At 45.0% G+C, this 13404-nt stretch overlaps 1 long non-coding RNA gene across 2 annotated transcripts in view; it reads right to left on the bottom strand.

Annotated features, from left to right (window-relative positions):
- Positions 1-527: 527 nt before the first annotated feature.
- Positions 528-13404, bottom strand: part of LOC147141481 (uncharacterized) — a 32124-nt gene continuing 19247 nt past the window's right edge. Inside the window, exons 2-4 of one of the 2 annotated variants that reach the window (XR_015088267.1) lie at positions 5068-5173; positions 3387-3498; positions 528-1148 (exon numbers count right to left, since the gene is read on the bottom strand). This is a non-coding gene — a long non-coding RNA (uncharacterized LOC147141481). Of the gene's footprint in view, positions 1149-3171; positions 3499-5067; positions 5174-13404 lie in introns of those variants that run through there. The other variant, XR_015088266.1, reaches the window with a different exon arrangement.

Raw genomic sequence — 13404 nt, 5'->3', positions numbered from 1 at the left:
GCACGCGCGGCCTCTTCTTATCTGTCATCGGCTGCTTCTGTCTGCCTTTCAAGTGTTAATGAGCACGCTGCAACCACTCCACGACTTTGTCTCCAATTTTGTTATCGGCCAATCATCAGCTTCTTCCTCTTCTTCCCTCCACAGGCAGCGTGACTAAATGACGTCGCCCCCTGGGGTCTAATTAGGGGCGTGACCTCACTTATTTACATTTAGAGTGAATCCACACAGTGAGGCGGCCTTTAAAAAAAAAAAAAAAAAAAAGTCATTAACCCCTTTCTTACCGTGTCAGCATTCCTATTAGACTTCATTGTTCTCCACTATTTTGCTCACATGTCAGTCTGTTTTGCCATCTCATGTGGGCACTTCAGAATATACAGGAAGTGACATCACCATATAGCAGTTAAAGTTCTAAATGATCTGTTATGCCCCCCTCCAAAAGAAGAAAATCACCGTTGTGACAGTAAGTAGTGTCATTTGTCCATAAAATTGTTATAAGTACACCTCTGCCTTATTAACATTAAAGTAGTTTAAAAAAAAATATTGACCAACTTACAACAAAGAATAACTTTATTAACGTATTGCTGGTGTCGAGCCAAAACCTCCTAAATCCCGTTTGGTAAATTTCATATTTTTTCAAAAATCTATTCTATCGGTCAGTCCACACGCGTGCGTGTTATTTTTGCACATTATTGAGAATCACTTTTGTTTTATTGTTGTTAAAGAGCATTTCATTGTTTTCACAATTGTGATGGCCGCAACTTGACCCTGCGACAAATGATTATCGACAGATTATTACTTCCATTGTTAACTATTGCGGGGGTTGGGGCTGTCCAAATGTGAAAATAAATGCAGGTTGACAAGCTTCCTGGCTGGAACAGATTGCGTCCGACTTAAGAGGAAATACAGACAAATGACACGCACGCACACACACGCACACACACGATGCGTGCAGACATTTGCTAATGCAATCACACAAAGTCACTTTCCAGGCATTGCCAAGGCAAAAGTCGTCGTTTGTACAAAGGCGAGCAAAAGAAGCTCGTCTTCCTTACTTTTGTGCAAGGAATCGAGTTGACTGTTTTTCAGCTGTGGAAAAGGCCATCGAGGCACCAACGCTGGTGGCGGAATAATCTTCGAGGAATATGTGACTGAAAAACAACAACAGAAATCATCTCGCTGATTCTATCCACCAACCATCTGCTCGGGTTGTCTTTTTGATGTGACTTTTTTTTCAGAGCGATCACGAGAACAAGTTTACTTACAGTGGAGTACTTGCCGTTTGCGAGCACCACAACTTGATAACAATCTCTTGCAATTGTGTTCAAAATGTGCTTTCTTTAAGTCAAATATTCATTTTCACAAATATTTTTTCAGTTTCACTCAAAATGCAGCCTGTAACACTTCAGTTACGTGGTGGGAAGAAGGAAGGAAGGAAGGAAGGAAGGAAGGAAGGAAGGAAAGAAAAGCTCACTGCCACATAGAGTCTCCAGCAGAAAGAACGCTTAACTTAAAACCGTACCCATCGTTTACAACCCTAATCCTGGCTTGAAACCAAAAATTGAACCCCTTACTACAAAGTACCCTGACTAAACCCCGTTTTAAAACCCCACTTTGAAAGCTTTACCGTGTCCTGAAAGCTAACCTTCCAGCAAACCTCAGCACCTGCCTTGAAGGCCTATTTCGGAAGCTGCTTTTGCCCCAGCCTGCAGGTGCTTACATACTGTACATGTTTACGTGTATGTTTCGGATCACGGCCGTCATGGTAAGCGTTGGCGAGTTGCCAACATTCTGCTTCTGCTCGTATTTCTCTCGGCCCGGGACATGCTTTTTCCAGACGAGGGAGCGTGGCGGCTCCCGGGCCAGGAAGCGAGCCCCGGGGCGCTCCCCGTTTCCTGCCAACCGAGCCGTCGACGCGTCACGCGCTGACCGTCGCCGAGGAGGATGACATCACCGGGAAGCCATTTTGAGGTGTCGAGTGGCAGAAGGAGAAGTTGCTCGCTGGACACTTCATTAGGCACACTACCCAACAGATTCTGCCCATCAGATCTGTGTAAAGTCTCGTGGCCCCGTCCGTCTTTTATAACAGGATGCATGAAAATCTCCGCATGGTCGGAAGTGAAATGGAACTGCGCTACTTTGATTTGAATCTGCTCATTTTGAACCGTTAGAGCGCCTTTGAATTGGATTCTTGCTGTGAAAAGTGTCACTTTGGGCTGCCTCACAAAGCATCTGATGAGGTTGTCAGCGACTCACGACGTGAACTCGGTCTGACCGAGCAGAGGCGGCGAGGGAGTTGATGAACGAGTGAAGGCCTTCGTCAGATCTCTTTCATAAACTCGAGCTGTCAATCATCTGGCGCGGCGGCATTTTCCGGGCCGGCGGGGGAGCGACCGTCACACCGATGGAATCCTGAACATCTCCCGACTTTGCGATCCCCCGCACTGCACCAAAAGCTCATCTGGACGTTGTTTTCCCAACGCTGACCTCGTCCTGCAGCAATCGCTGTTGGAATGAAAACAAACGTCGGGTCCCTGGGAAACGTCGGCCGGCTGGCCCGCTCGCGTGGAGCCGCTGTCGGGCCGCACAATGGCCAGCAGTGTTGTCATGGAGCCCAGCAAATAAAATCATTGCTGGGCCGCCTGCTTCCGCCACCAAAACACGACATAGACGGCGCGCGGAAATGTGCGTTATGCACGGACTGGATTTGAAATTCTCCATGAGGCCAACGGACATTCTTTGCCCGAAAAGAACAGTCAGCGAGTTCTCGGAGGGTTGCTTGACCATATTGAGTAAAAACAATATTAAATAAAAATGTTTTGAGCCATATTTGCTTTCAGCAAGGGTCTGACCGACATTACTGGTCCATTTCAGGAGCGCGACTTTCCAGACACATTGAACTACCTGTTTTTCGTCTTGATAAAAGCTCTGATTGATTTACGTGAGGTTCGTTCTTTTTATTTTCAGTTTAAAATTGTTTTAAAGCTTAGCTTAAAATAGATAAAGAATATTTTATAGTTGAAAAGTGATTCATTTTCTATTAAAAAAGACAAGACTTCTGCTTGCCTACATGTTTTTTTGTCATTGAATTTTTTTAACAAAAATTTCATTACTAAATACTTTACCGTTTTAAGTTTGAATATTGAAACTTACAATCAAAAAACTGTGTAAGACTGCTGCTTGCCTTGATTTTTTTAATCACAGTATATCCCCCAAAAATGCAACAATTGCAAATAAATTCAATAAAACTAAAACAAGCTTTAAATTTTCTAAAACAAAATCTATAGGGATTCAACTACTACGTGGTGGTGCGATAACACTTAAAGCAACGGATATTTGAACAACAGTGCGAAGCAACACAAGTCGACAGACAATAGAACATTACTTACACGCATTTATTCTTTATCCTCTGCGAAAAACATCTAATATTACTTCAGCTTTCTGAGAATACTTGTGAAAGTCTTCTGCCCCCAGTGGCCAAGTAGCGCACCCCGGAAGGAGCTGCAATGAATGCAAGATGGTTTCATTCTTTACATTGAAGTCACTCATCTCATCAGTATACTATGTTATTATGAAGGACTTATTTCCTGTATCAAAAACACATTGAAATGTTTTTGTTTGTCTTTTATTGGGGGAGGCTGGAGCGGATTGATTTGCAATCATTTCAGCAGGGAAAGATGATTTGAAAGACGATCTCATTTCAGGAGTTTTGACACTGTGGAAAACTCACTAAGCTGTCGAATCCAAACGCGGGCGCGCCATTCACGTATTGTCTGCGCTCGTTTCAGTGAACAAGTTTGCCAAAAAGTCTTTTCTTGATCTTTTGTTGTCATTTATTGTATTTATTTAGCTGCCACCGGCGCTGCTAATGTGACAAATTGGGAGCGCGGCGGCGGCAACAAAAGCGAGCGTGCTTGACAACGCTCGCTTCTTAGCCAACACTGGAGGGAATTTCCAACGCTCCTTTTCCGTCTTTCTTTTGCCGACGTTCTGTCCGTGTGAACGACAATCGTGAAAGGATTTTTTTTTTTGCGCTGCTAATGGGCCGTGGCGGGCCGACTTTGCGGGGGCTGAGGGGGGAGGGGGCCAAGAATCAAAATGGGAATGACATTTGCCATCCGCGGAGTGTTCTTTGTCAACGCGCCTTTTCCTTGAGCGAGCCGGCGTATTATCTGCATTGCAAATTGGCGCTGAGCGAGTGGACAAGGTGGAGGTCGGCGGGGGTCCCGGTTCCCACACACTCCCCATCCATCAATCAACATCGCCCCCCCCCCCCCCCCACACACACACACACACTAACAACCCATCCCCCTCGCCAGCCTCAGCGCGCCCGGATGCTCTCACCGTGTTCTCCTCAGCCGAGCTTGGGTAATACGGGCCAAAACTTGCCAGCCGCCCCAATAAAAAAAACCAAAAAAAACTGATTCCCAATTTGAAAGGATCTTTTCAACCTTACCGATATGAAAAAAAATGACAATGGCATTACAGAGATCTAAACTTTAACTATATAGACGGGGAAGTACACAGAATATATACAAGTTAGGTCTGTGTGCTTCTGTGAAAACTAAACTTGAATGAGCCGCTGAAGCAAATTAATGGCGCAGCTCGAACAGGAGGCGGCTTTGTTGCGGCACCGGGGGAAGTCGTGTCGGACATGCCGACCCACTTCCTCCTGCTGAGCCTCACGCTTGAATATTTATTTTGCCTGCGCGCGGCGGTCTTTTCAATGTATACTTTCCGCGCGGTGCGCTGGAGCCTTTAAGGCGCGACATGACTCCATCCCGGTGCGAGCGCTTAAAAGACAACAGTGCAGCACATTCAAGAAAAAGGGAAATGTCATTCCACAATTTTTGCTACTCTTATGCACGTTCCTGGGGTCAAGTCAGATTGGGCTAAGCGTTCTACAATCAAAACAGGGTACACTATATAAAATGCATCTGGGTCCAATTTCACTCAATGTTTCACTCGATATTTGGTCGGTCCAGGAGATGGACACAGAATGCGGACAGAGTTCATTGAGTGCCACGTTCAAGAGGGTTTGTTGGTAAATGAAAAATACAGTTCACTCACAGTAAGCGGACTTGATGATTGTGGAGGCCTTTGGACTGGAGTCATCACCAAGTGACTTCCTATTCTTGTCTCGCAGCTCCTGGAGTCCTCCGGTCATGTCGTAGATCTGTCAGCGGAAACGCAAACTTTAGTCGGCTCGTTTGTGGGTTTCGTGTTTTAGCGGGTGTATGCGCAATCCAACAAATGAGTGAGCGTGATGAGAAAGGCACTTTCAGGGAAACAATCAAGGCAGCTGCGAAGGAGTCCTGACAAGTCACTTTCGGGATAAATTGCCAGGCCGTAAAAGTCTTTGAACGCGGACAGTTTTATTATCGGCCTTGACATTGTCGCCGGGCCTCTCACGGAGCCTGAAAAATCATCAGCCCCAAATGCTCCACCACACCCTGACTCATGAGGACTTTGTCAAAGGTATCAAAAGGATTCCAACAAGAGAACATTCCAAAACGTGATAAAGTTTTACGTCAGATACCATCATCTAAACGATTCTTGCTCGGATAAGATAAAGCCGCAATTTCTGGACTTGACTTCAGCTACCTGGCAGACTTCATCTCAGATGATATTCAAATTCAAATTCAAATATTCAATTTCGACAGAGACAGGGACTAACGATATCGGGGCGAATTGGCAAGTTCGAGAACCAGCGAGGAAAGATCTGAATTTGAACTTCAGCTACATGCCATCAGAAAGCATTCGACATTGAAAGCATTCTTTGGTTGCCAATCAAAATCAGTCAACTTGTTGTTGTGAACAATCATTCCAGACAATTTGTAGGTAAGCTCTAACTTTTGTCACTTCAAATTCAAAATGATATTTTCGATGGTCACGTGGTTCTTTCCCCAAAGTCACGCTTGTGTCTTATTCAAACGTGACTACAGCTCAGCAGGATCAGACAGACAAAAAGAAGTCACAGGTGTTTCATCATCTTTGCCTCCTCCGCTGCGTCGTGTGATGTTGAACAAGTTGGGTAGCGTCGCGGCACCCCCAAACCCCCCGCCCCCTTTGTGTGACACAACTTGCGCTTGCTCCTGTTCGCCCACTCGCCGTCCCCTTGTTCCCTCGGCGCACGCCTTCGCTGTCTTACATTTACTCTCATTAGCGGTGTGATTGACAGATGTCAACTTTTGGTCTAGACTTTGTCAGGATGCTGTGGAATGTTGTGTTGCGCTTTAGTGCTGCGGCTTGCTGTCATTGAGCTACTACAAGAGTGGCACACATGCATGTGCTAACCAGTCATCCATAACTGAACAGTATGGGCATGCAGGCGACAAGGTTTTTTTTTGGTTTTGGTTTTTTTTAAGGTGAAAGAGGATGTAACGACACAAACAAACGTTAAAGCTTAGAACACAACCATAATTGAACAGTATGGACATGCAGGCGACGTTTTTTTTTTTTTAAGGTGAAATTGGAGGTAACAACACAATCCAGGTTAAAACTTAGAACACATACATAACTGGGGGGGTTAATCTATAGGCTCAAATATACTGCATAGTCTATTCATTTATCATCTGAATAGCGCTGCTAGCGCTAAACGCTGGCAACATTCACCGTATAATACAATGGCAGCGTAATTAAGATGTTTTTATAAAAACATTTTTCTAGCGCCCTTAATTAGCGATTGAAGATTATTTCAGGAGGATGTTGTGCTGCTTGTCGTCAGAAGCAACCGTTTGTGACGGGAATAAACGATCCCCCAAACAGTCTGGAAAACCAGTCACGTCAGCCGTTATGCCGCAACACACAGCCGGGAACAACTTCAAAATAAAAGCATTCCAAGGCACTGCTGCCCATATATTATTTTGCAAGTAAGGTTTACGTTGAAGTTGGCCTTCTTGCCGCATTGGCGGTCTGTTATTGTCATGTGTGACAGCATGAACAATTGTTGCTGCGGTTAGCTTGACTTCTTCCGGACAGCGTATACAGAAATAAGCGGGTACTTGAGGCAGAAAAAATGCCTCGAGCATTTTTTTTAACCGAAGTACTCGAATTACTCAATAACCCGCTTCAGCTCTAAAACAAATTATAGTATTTATATACTTATTCAACTGTAGATGTTTATGTCATTTTCGGTGTTTGTTACTTAAAGCGCTGCTGAAAAAAAATCTGCAAGAATGACAAGTCTTTACATTTAGGATAATACTGGAGTTGACACTGTTCAGTATGATTTATCCCCGACAATTGTCTCTTGTCTATTTGGCGTATGTGGGTCAGTCTCAACTGCTTAACCAGACTATCATTGATGACTACATTTAATGTGTACAACGCCGGAGGCATGAGATCGATCGGTCACGTCGTCTAACGCCGAGCCCTCGCACAGGCATCCGCATTCTTCTCATATGATCTCGCGGAGCATGTTAACATTGTGCAACATTGTACAAAAATAACGTGATGGATGCTGCTTTTGCTTTGTTGGTGAACTCGTGCGGAAAAGGTCGAGCGTGTGTGCGTGTGGAAGGAGGAGGCCGGCGTTGCGAGCCAACACAAGCACAGACGCTCTCCTCCGGGAGCGGCCTCTCCAAGTGGACCGTCGCTGCGACCCAAAAGCGCACTTTAGCCCCGCTAATGGCACACTAAGCCTCAGCCAAGACAAACCCTGCAACTCCAACTCATACGCAGCCGCGTACGCACGCCCAGAGACACGCGTACACATACATACATACATACATGTACACGCATCTATAAAGACACACTCGCATGTAGTGTACATGCGCACACGTACACAGAGACATACACTGCACACACGCAATGAATTTGTACTTGTGAGGTTGCCATGTTGTGCACTGGTCGGACAGATGGTGCAGCATATGGGCGGGTTCGTGCCATGACTCACTAAATCCACATTTCATTTGTCCAAAGGCTTTTATTGAGACCTTTTCAAATATCCTCGTGACTCACTTTACTGTGTAGGGGCGACAACACACCTAAACACACACAGTGGTTGTGTCATCTGGAAAGGAAGTGGACGGACGGCATGTACCGGCTCATCACATGCTTAGTTAGCCAACAGCTAGCTAGCTTGTTTACCAAGTAACACACGAAATAGTCGAGTATCAATGTCAGTAAATATTCGCTTCCTCTCAAAGCTTTTTTTACTTCCTGTACAAGTTCCAATGCTTTTGCACAACTCTAAAGTATATTAGTATGATCTATTTGTCCACATTTTCCTCATCTTTCGCTTCCTGTTGGTGTCCCAATGCATTTATCCAATATTTCTCTTTCTCTGGGTGTACCAAAACTTTTGTGCAATTATACTTTTTTCCGCTTCTTTACGATGTCTCATTTTTTTGTCTGAACTCCATTCTTCTCTCTCTCTCTCTATGTAGGTGTCCCAATACTTTTGTCCGACTCACTCTCTCTTCCTCACAATTGCCAACGTTTGTCCAACTATAATTTTCTCCCCTTTTTATTTCCTGTCGGTGTCCCAACCCTTTTGTCCAAACTCTCCAATTTCTTAAATTTTCAGTTTCTGCAGGTGTCCCAATATTTTTGCCCCCCAATGTCACATTTCCTAAGAGTGTCAGTACAGGTGCAGAAATAGAGACATGCAATCTCAGATGAATGTTCACATTTGAGGACGATGGGAGCGCATGATCACGTCAGCTGTCACTCAGGCACACAAACGAGAGCGCGTGTGTGCGCGAGATGCGACGCGCCGGCTGTGGGCTGCACCCTGCGGAGTGCACATGTGCGAGTGACTGACAGCTGTCACATTTCAGCTGACACTCAAAAGTGACGTTTCCCTTTTTGTGCCACAACAAAAGCGCCGCAATGATGCGCTCAAGTGAATTATATTTGGAAGGGTCCTGATATTATTTGGCCATATTGGCGTTATTTGCAGCTGATGTCCCACTACTTTTGTGCACTTCTCATCTCCACTTGTAATATTTGGTCTACTTTTCTTTTACTTTTTGTAGGCATCACAATACTTTTCCTGAATTCAACTTTAGACGACCTGTACATGTCCAAATCCTTTTGTCCACATTGATTTGTATTTTTTCCATGTCCTGCAGGTGTCCAAATACTTTGTCCAAAGTCCACTTTGCACTTCCTGCAAGTGTCCCAATACCTTTGGCCAACTATCATTTTCTTCAGTTCACTTCCTGTGGTGTCCCAATAGACACATATTTGGACACCTATCAGAAGTGAAAAAAATGGTGTTTGTTCAAAATAAAATGTAAATCCTCCCAAAAACTGCAGATTTGAAATCTAGTAGAGTCCACAACATAAAATCAAGAACACCTTGTGATGGACTTTTAAAAAAATTTTTTTTAATCAGTTTGTCACACAATGCCTTTGACTTTTAATTTGAGGGTGCATGAATGCGAACGACAGGCAGGCAGGCGGTTGGGGGTCCGGGCCCCCGAGGTCACCCGGTGAGCTGAACAGGAAATAGGCAATCCATTCGCCGTCATTATTCCGCTGGCCTCCATTACAAAATTGTTCGTCATCTTGTTTGGAGCGACCTAAGTGACATTATTCAATGTGGGCTCATCATCACGAGTGAGGGGACTCTTGACAACTGCAGTAATGGGACACCTACAGCAAATGGTGGAATCCATACAACACGGGCATGAAGCGGACAATTAAATGATGGAGAGGAAAAGCAAACGCAGACTGCCGTTGTTTTCAACAGCCTAAAATTGTCACATTTCTTGATGCATTTTGAGTCGAGGTTCGGCTTGGGAATGGAAGGCGCAGCGTTCCCAGTGTATTCGCGTGCATGCGATTCAACGCCAGCAACATCACACTGAGCTCGGTGGGGACGTCTGTCAATCGAAGGCGGCAGAGACGTCATTATTTCTGAGGTCGAAATTAAACAAGTTGCGACTAGCACGTGTGCAAGTGGTGCTCAGTGTGAGCGTGCGCGCGCGCGCGAGCCAGGAAACAATCAACACAATTCAATAATCACCTCGGCTTGTTTAGACGCGCAAAGGGGAGGCCCCGCCAGCCTGTTTGTTTTCTTTGTATCGTCTTGCGTTTTCGTTCTGGTTTCATGGCCGAGTGGACCTCCGCGGCTGCTCGTCACAGCCTCACACACACACACACACACACACACACACCCCCACACACACACACACAAAAGAAAACACCCTTCGCCCTGTCCGTCTCCCTTGTGGTCCGCAAGCCTCGACACCAATCTTCAGATTCCTCAAAGGTCACGTTGCTCTCATACATAAGAATCAGCCACGGCGACAGACAGAAACACGCACGCGCACAAACACACACACACAGCGTCTGCAGAAGCATTTATTTGTCCAACAGAGTGTTTAGCTGTGCGGAATATCCTGTAATTTCATTTTGACTTCCTCTCACGGCCATGTGCCCTCACTGGACATTTTATTAGGTTCACGTTTGAATCACGTCCTGTACAAATTGTTAGAAAAGCAGGACTTGTTTCAAACTCCACATTTTCTTCCTATTTTCACTTTGGGTAGGAGTTCCAAAACATTTGTCTCAATTTTCTTCGTAATTTCACTTAGGTGCCGGTGTCCCAAAACTTTTGGCCGGACTCCACATTTTCTTCACTTCTTCCCACTTCCTGTACGTGTTCCAACAAGACTTTAGGCCAAACTTTTTTCTTTTTTTTTTTTTTTTTTAATTGCAGTTGTCACAATACTTGTGTCCACCTTTTCTTCTTGACTTCCTGCAGGTGTCTCAAAATCTTGTTGACATTTTCTTTGAGTTTTCATTAAAAATCTCATTTAAAACTCTGCCGGTGTTCCAATACTTTTGCCCAAACCTCTTCACTTCACGCAGGTGTCACAATTCTTTCGTCCTTTTTTTTTATTTTTATTTTTTTATAGATACTGTCCATGTCCCAATACTTTTGTCCAGTGCTTCTTCACTCTTTGACTTCCTGTACAAAGGCCACATTTTCTTCACTTCCTGAAGGTTCTTCCTGAAGGTGTTCGAATACTTTCGCATCAATTTTGACTGGATTATAACAAGGTAGCGAGCCAATTAGGCCAACAAACGCTGAAAAAAATGATAAAAGTCAGGAAATTTTGTGTCATAGGAAGAGTAAAATGGCAGCTGAGGGGAAATTGGGATTGTGGTGACCACATTAGTGCTGGCTTGTTGTGATGGCACTAATGAAGATGGATTGCTTGTTTAAAACACAAAACTTCCTCCAACGTCATCGCACTGCCCAAAAAGTTTCAAGGTAATCAACGCCGCCCCCCCCCCCCCCTGCCCCCACACCCTCCCAAAAAAGAAAAGAAAAAAGAAACTATGTGCATGTTCCCAGCCTGTCCTTCAAACCAGTCAGTGCTTTTTTTCCCTTTTTGTTTTTTTTTTCCGCGGCGACAGGCAATTTCCTGTGCGTCCCAGCTGATGAGGTTTGGGAGCACCCAGGGTCCGGTAATATAATCCCGTCGCTCTTATTAAAAGTGCAGCTGTCGAAGTGCGAGTGTGAATTCTTGCGTCGTGGTGCAATCTTGCCACATGTGCCAGCCGGAGTGAGCGGCCGCTTCCTGTCCCTGTTTTCACCAAGTCCCTCTGCACATCTTGAGTCGAAAACGACCAACGGACTTACTGCTTTGAAGCTACATTTCCAAACACCTCCTTTATTCACGTCTTTGGGGGAGAAGTGGCAGTAAAACAGGCCGAAATCCAAATGTCAGGGGATTTCAGCAAATAATTGTTGATTAGGGTCGACAGAGAAAATTGGGAGGAGTTCCGAGTTGACTGTATTGTTAATAGGAACTTCACCAAAAGACGACCGATACATTCACCCAAAGCATTGCAACAAAAATACCTAAAGTGTCAAATCAGCTACCTTAAACCCTTCCTATAGAGATGAAACAAGGTGAAAAATTCACATTCCGACTCTAGTGACCAAAATGATTATCGGTATTATCACAATGGGGTGAACCGTTGGTAGTGGCGGAGGATTGGGACCAAACTGCGACAGGAACAGCATACACTCGTGAATAATGGATGCCCCCCGAAAGACAAAGGGGTGCAAGTGGCAGTAAAAGAGGGCCAAAATCAAGATGGCAAGGGGTTTCAGCAAATACTTGATTAGATTCTACATAAAAAAAAAAGAGTTGTTTGGGGTTCAATGTACTGCTAAAAAGTAAACGCAAAGGAATGAAAAGCAATGGAACAAGAAGAATCTAATAAAAAAAAAATCAGCAACCCCTACGTATTTAGTTTCATAATATACAACATTACATCAGAAATTGTAAACAGTCAAGATTACAAACCACATGCAAAGACTCTTATTGGTCACAAAAAGGTAAACAGGACGAAGGTATGCTGAACGGACTGGCGACTGGTATGCGAATAAAGCAGCACAAACAAGCAAAATGGAGGAAAAAAATTGACACACAACTCAGACAACACTCGCTTGGATAGCGAAAAGACACTTTTGGCAATATTGTGATCATTCGGATTCCTATAGTTGTGGTATACAAGTTTCATACCATTTCAATGCGATGCACACTTTAGGTCAACCATTTTTCAGATCAGAAAACCAATTTTCCGAATCCCACACGAGAAGGAGGCGCTTCAATTCGCCTCACCGGCAACCGAGCCCCGGTCAGAGATCAGCTTCTTTTTCTTTTCTGAAAAAGAATCAATAAACGGAACAGGAAAGCGAAGAAATGATTTCTTGCAATCAACGGATTCTCAAAATAAAGTGATTTGGGATCCTTTTTGACAGCCTGCTTTCGGCACAAAGTCAGGACAAAACCAAGGAGTTGCTCCATGAACGGCCGAATGAATGAATGAGCAGCAGTTTCCTTTCCCCTCTCGCCTAACGTAAATTGCTTCATTGACTCATGAAAGCTTCTACAATCTTTTTTTTTTTTTTCGGTCAACGGAAATGGGTTGGCATGAAAAACTGGCGTCGGGCAAATAAAAAAAGATGCTGAATTGTGTCCAAACAGCAGCATTTGGAAGAGCTCCAAGACGGGAATATTTTGAGGCCCCCCCCCCCCCCCCGGAGTGAGGAAGGAAAACCCCCAGGAAACGCAAGTGCCTTGACTCTCGAGGGCAGCGGCAAGTAAATAAGCAGAGCGCGGCGCTTGCACATTCCACGGTGCGCTGAAAAGTGCCTTGATTATGGCTGCTGCCATTTGGGAGCCATTGAGCGCGGCGCGGATTCATCATGATTACTGGAGGTCAGCGTGTCCTGCGGGACGGGCGGCGACGCTTCCCCCCGCTCATCAATTACCGTCCGTCAGTCAGCTCTCGCCGAGACTTCCTGCTCGGCCCCTGCGGCCACCGCGCCAGATGTTTGTCCCATTACATGATTCCGTTGTTTACTTGAACTTGTTCTGGGTTTGCCTCCGGAAGCCTGATGGCGGGCGATGCGTTTTCCCTGCCGTCTCCCGT

The sequence above is a fragment of the Filicampus tigris genome, chromosome 10 (genome assembly GCF_054856515.1).
Source record: "Filicampus tigris isolate MCC_2025a chromosome 10, RoL_Ftig_1.0, whole genome shotgun sequence".
In the NCBI taxonomy this organism is placed as follows: Eukaryota; Metazoa; Chordata; class Actinopteri; order Syngnathiformes; family Syngnathidae; genus Filicampus; species Filicampus tigris.
Note: the sequence above shows the minus strand (reverse complement) of the source record. Positions and strands in the feature narration are given on the sequence as shown.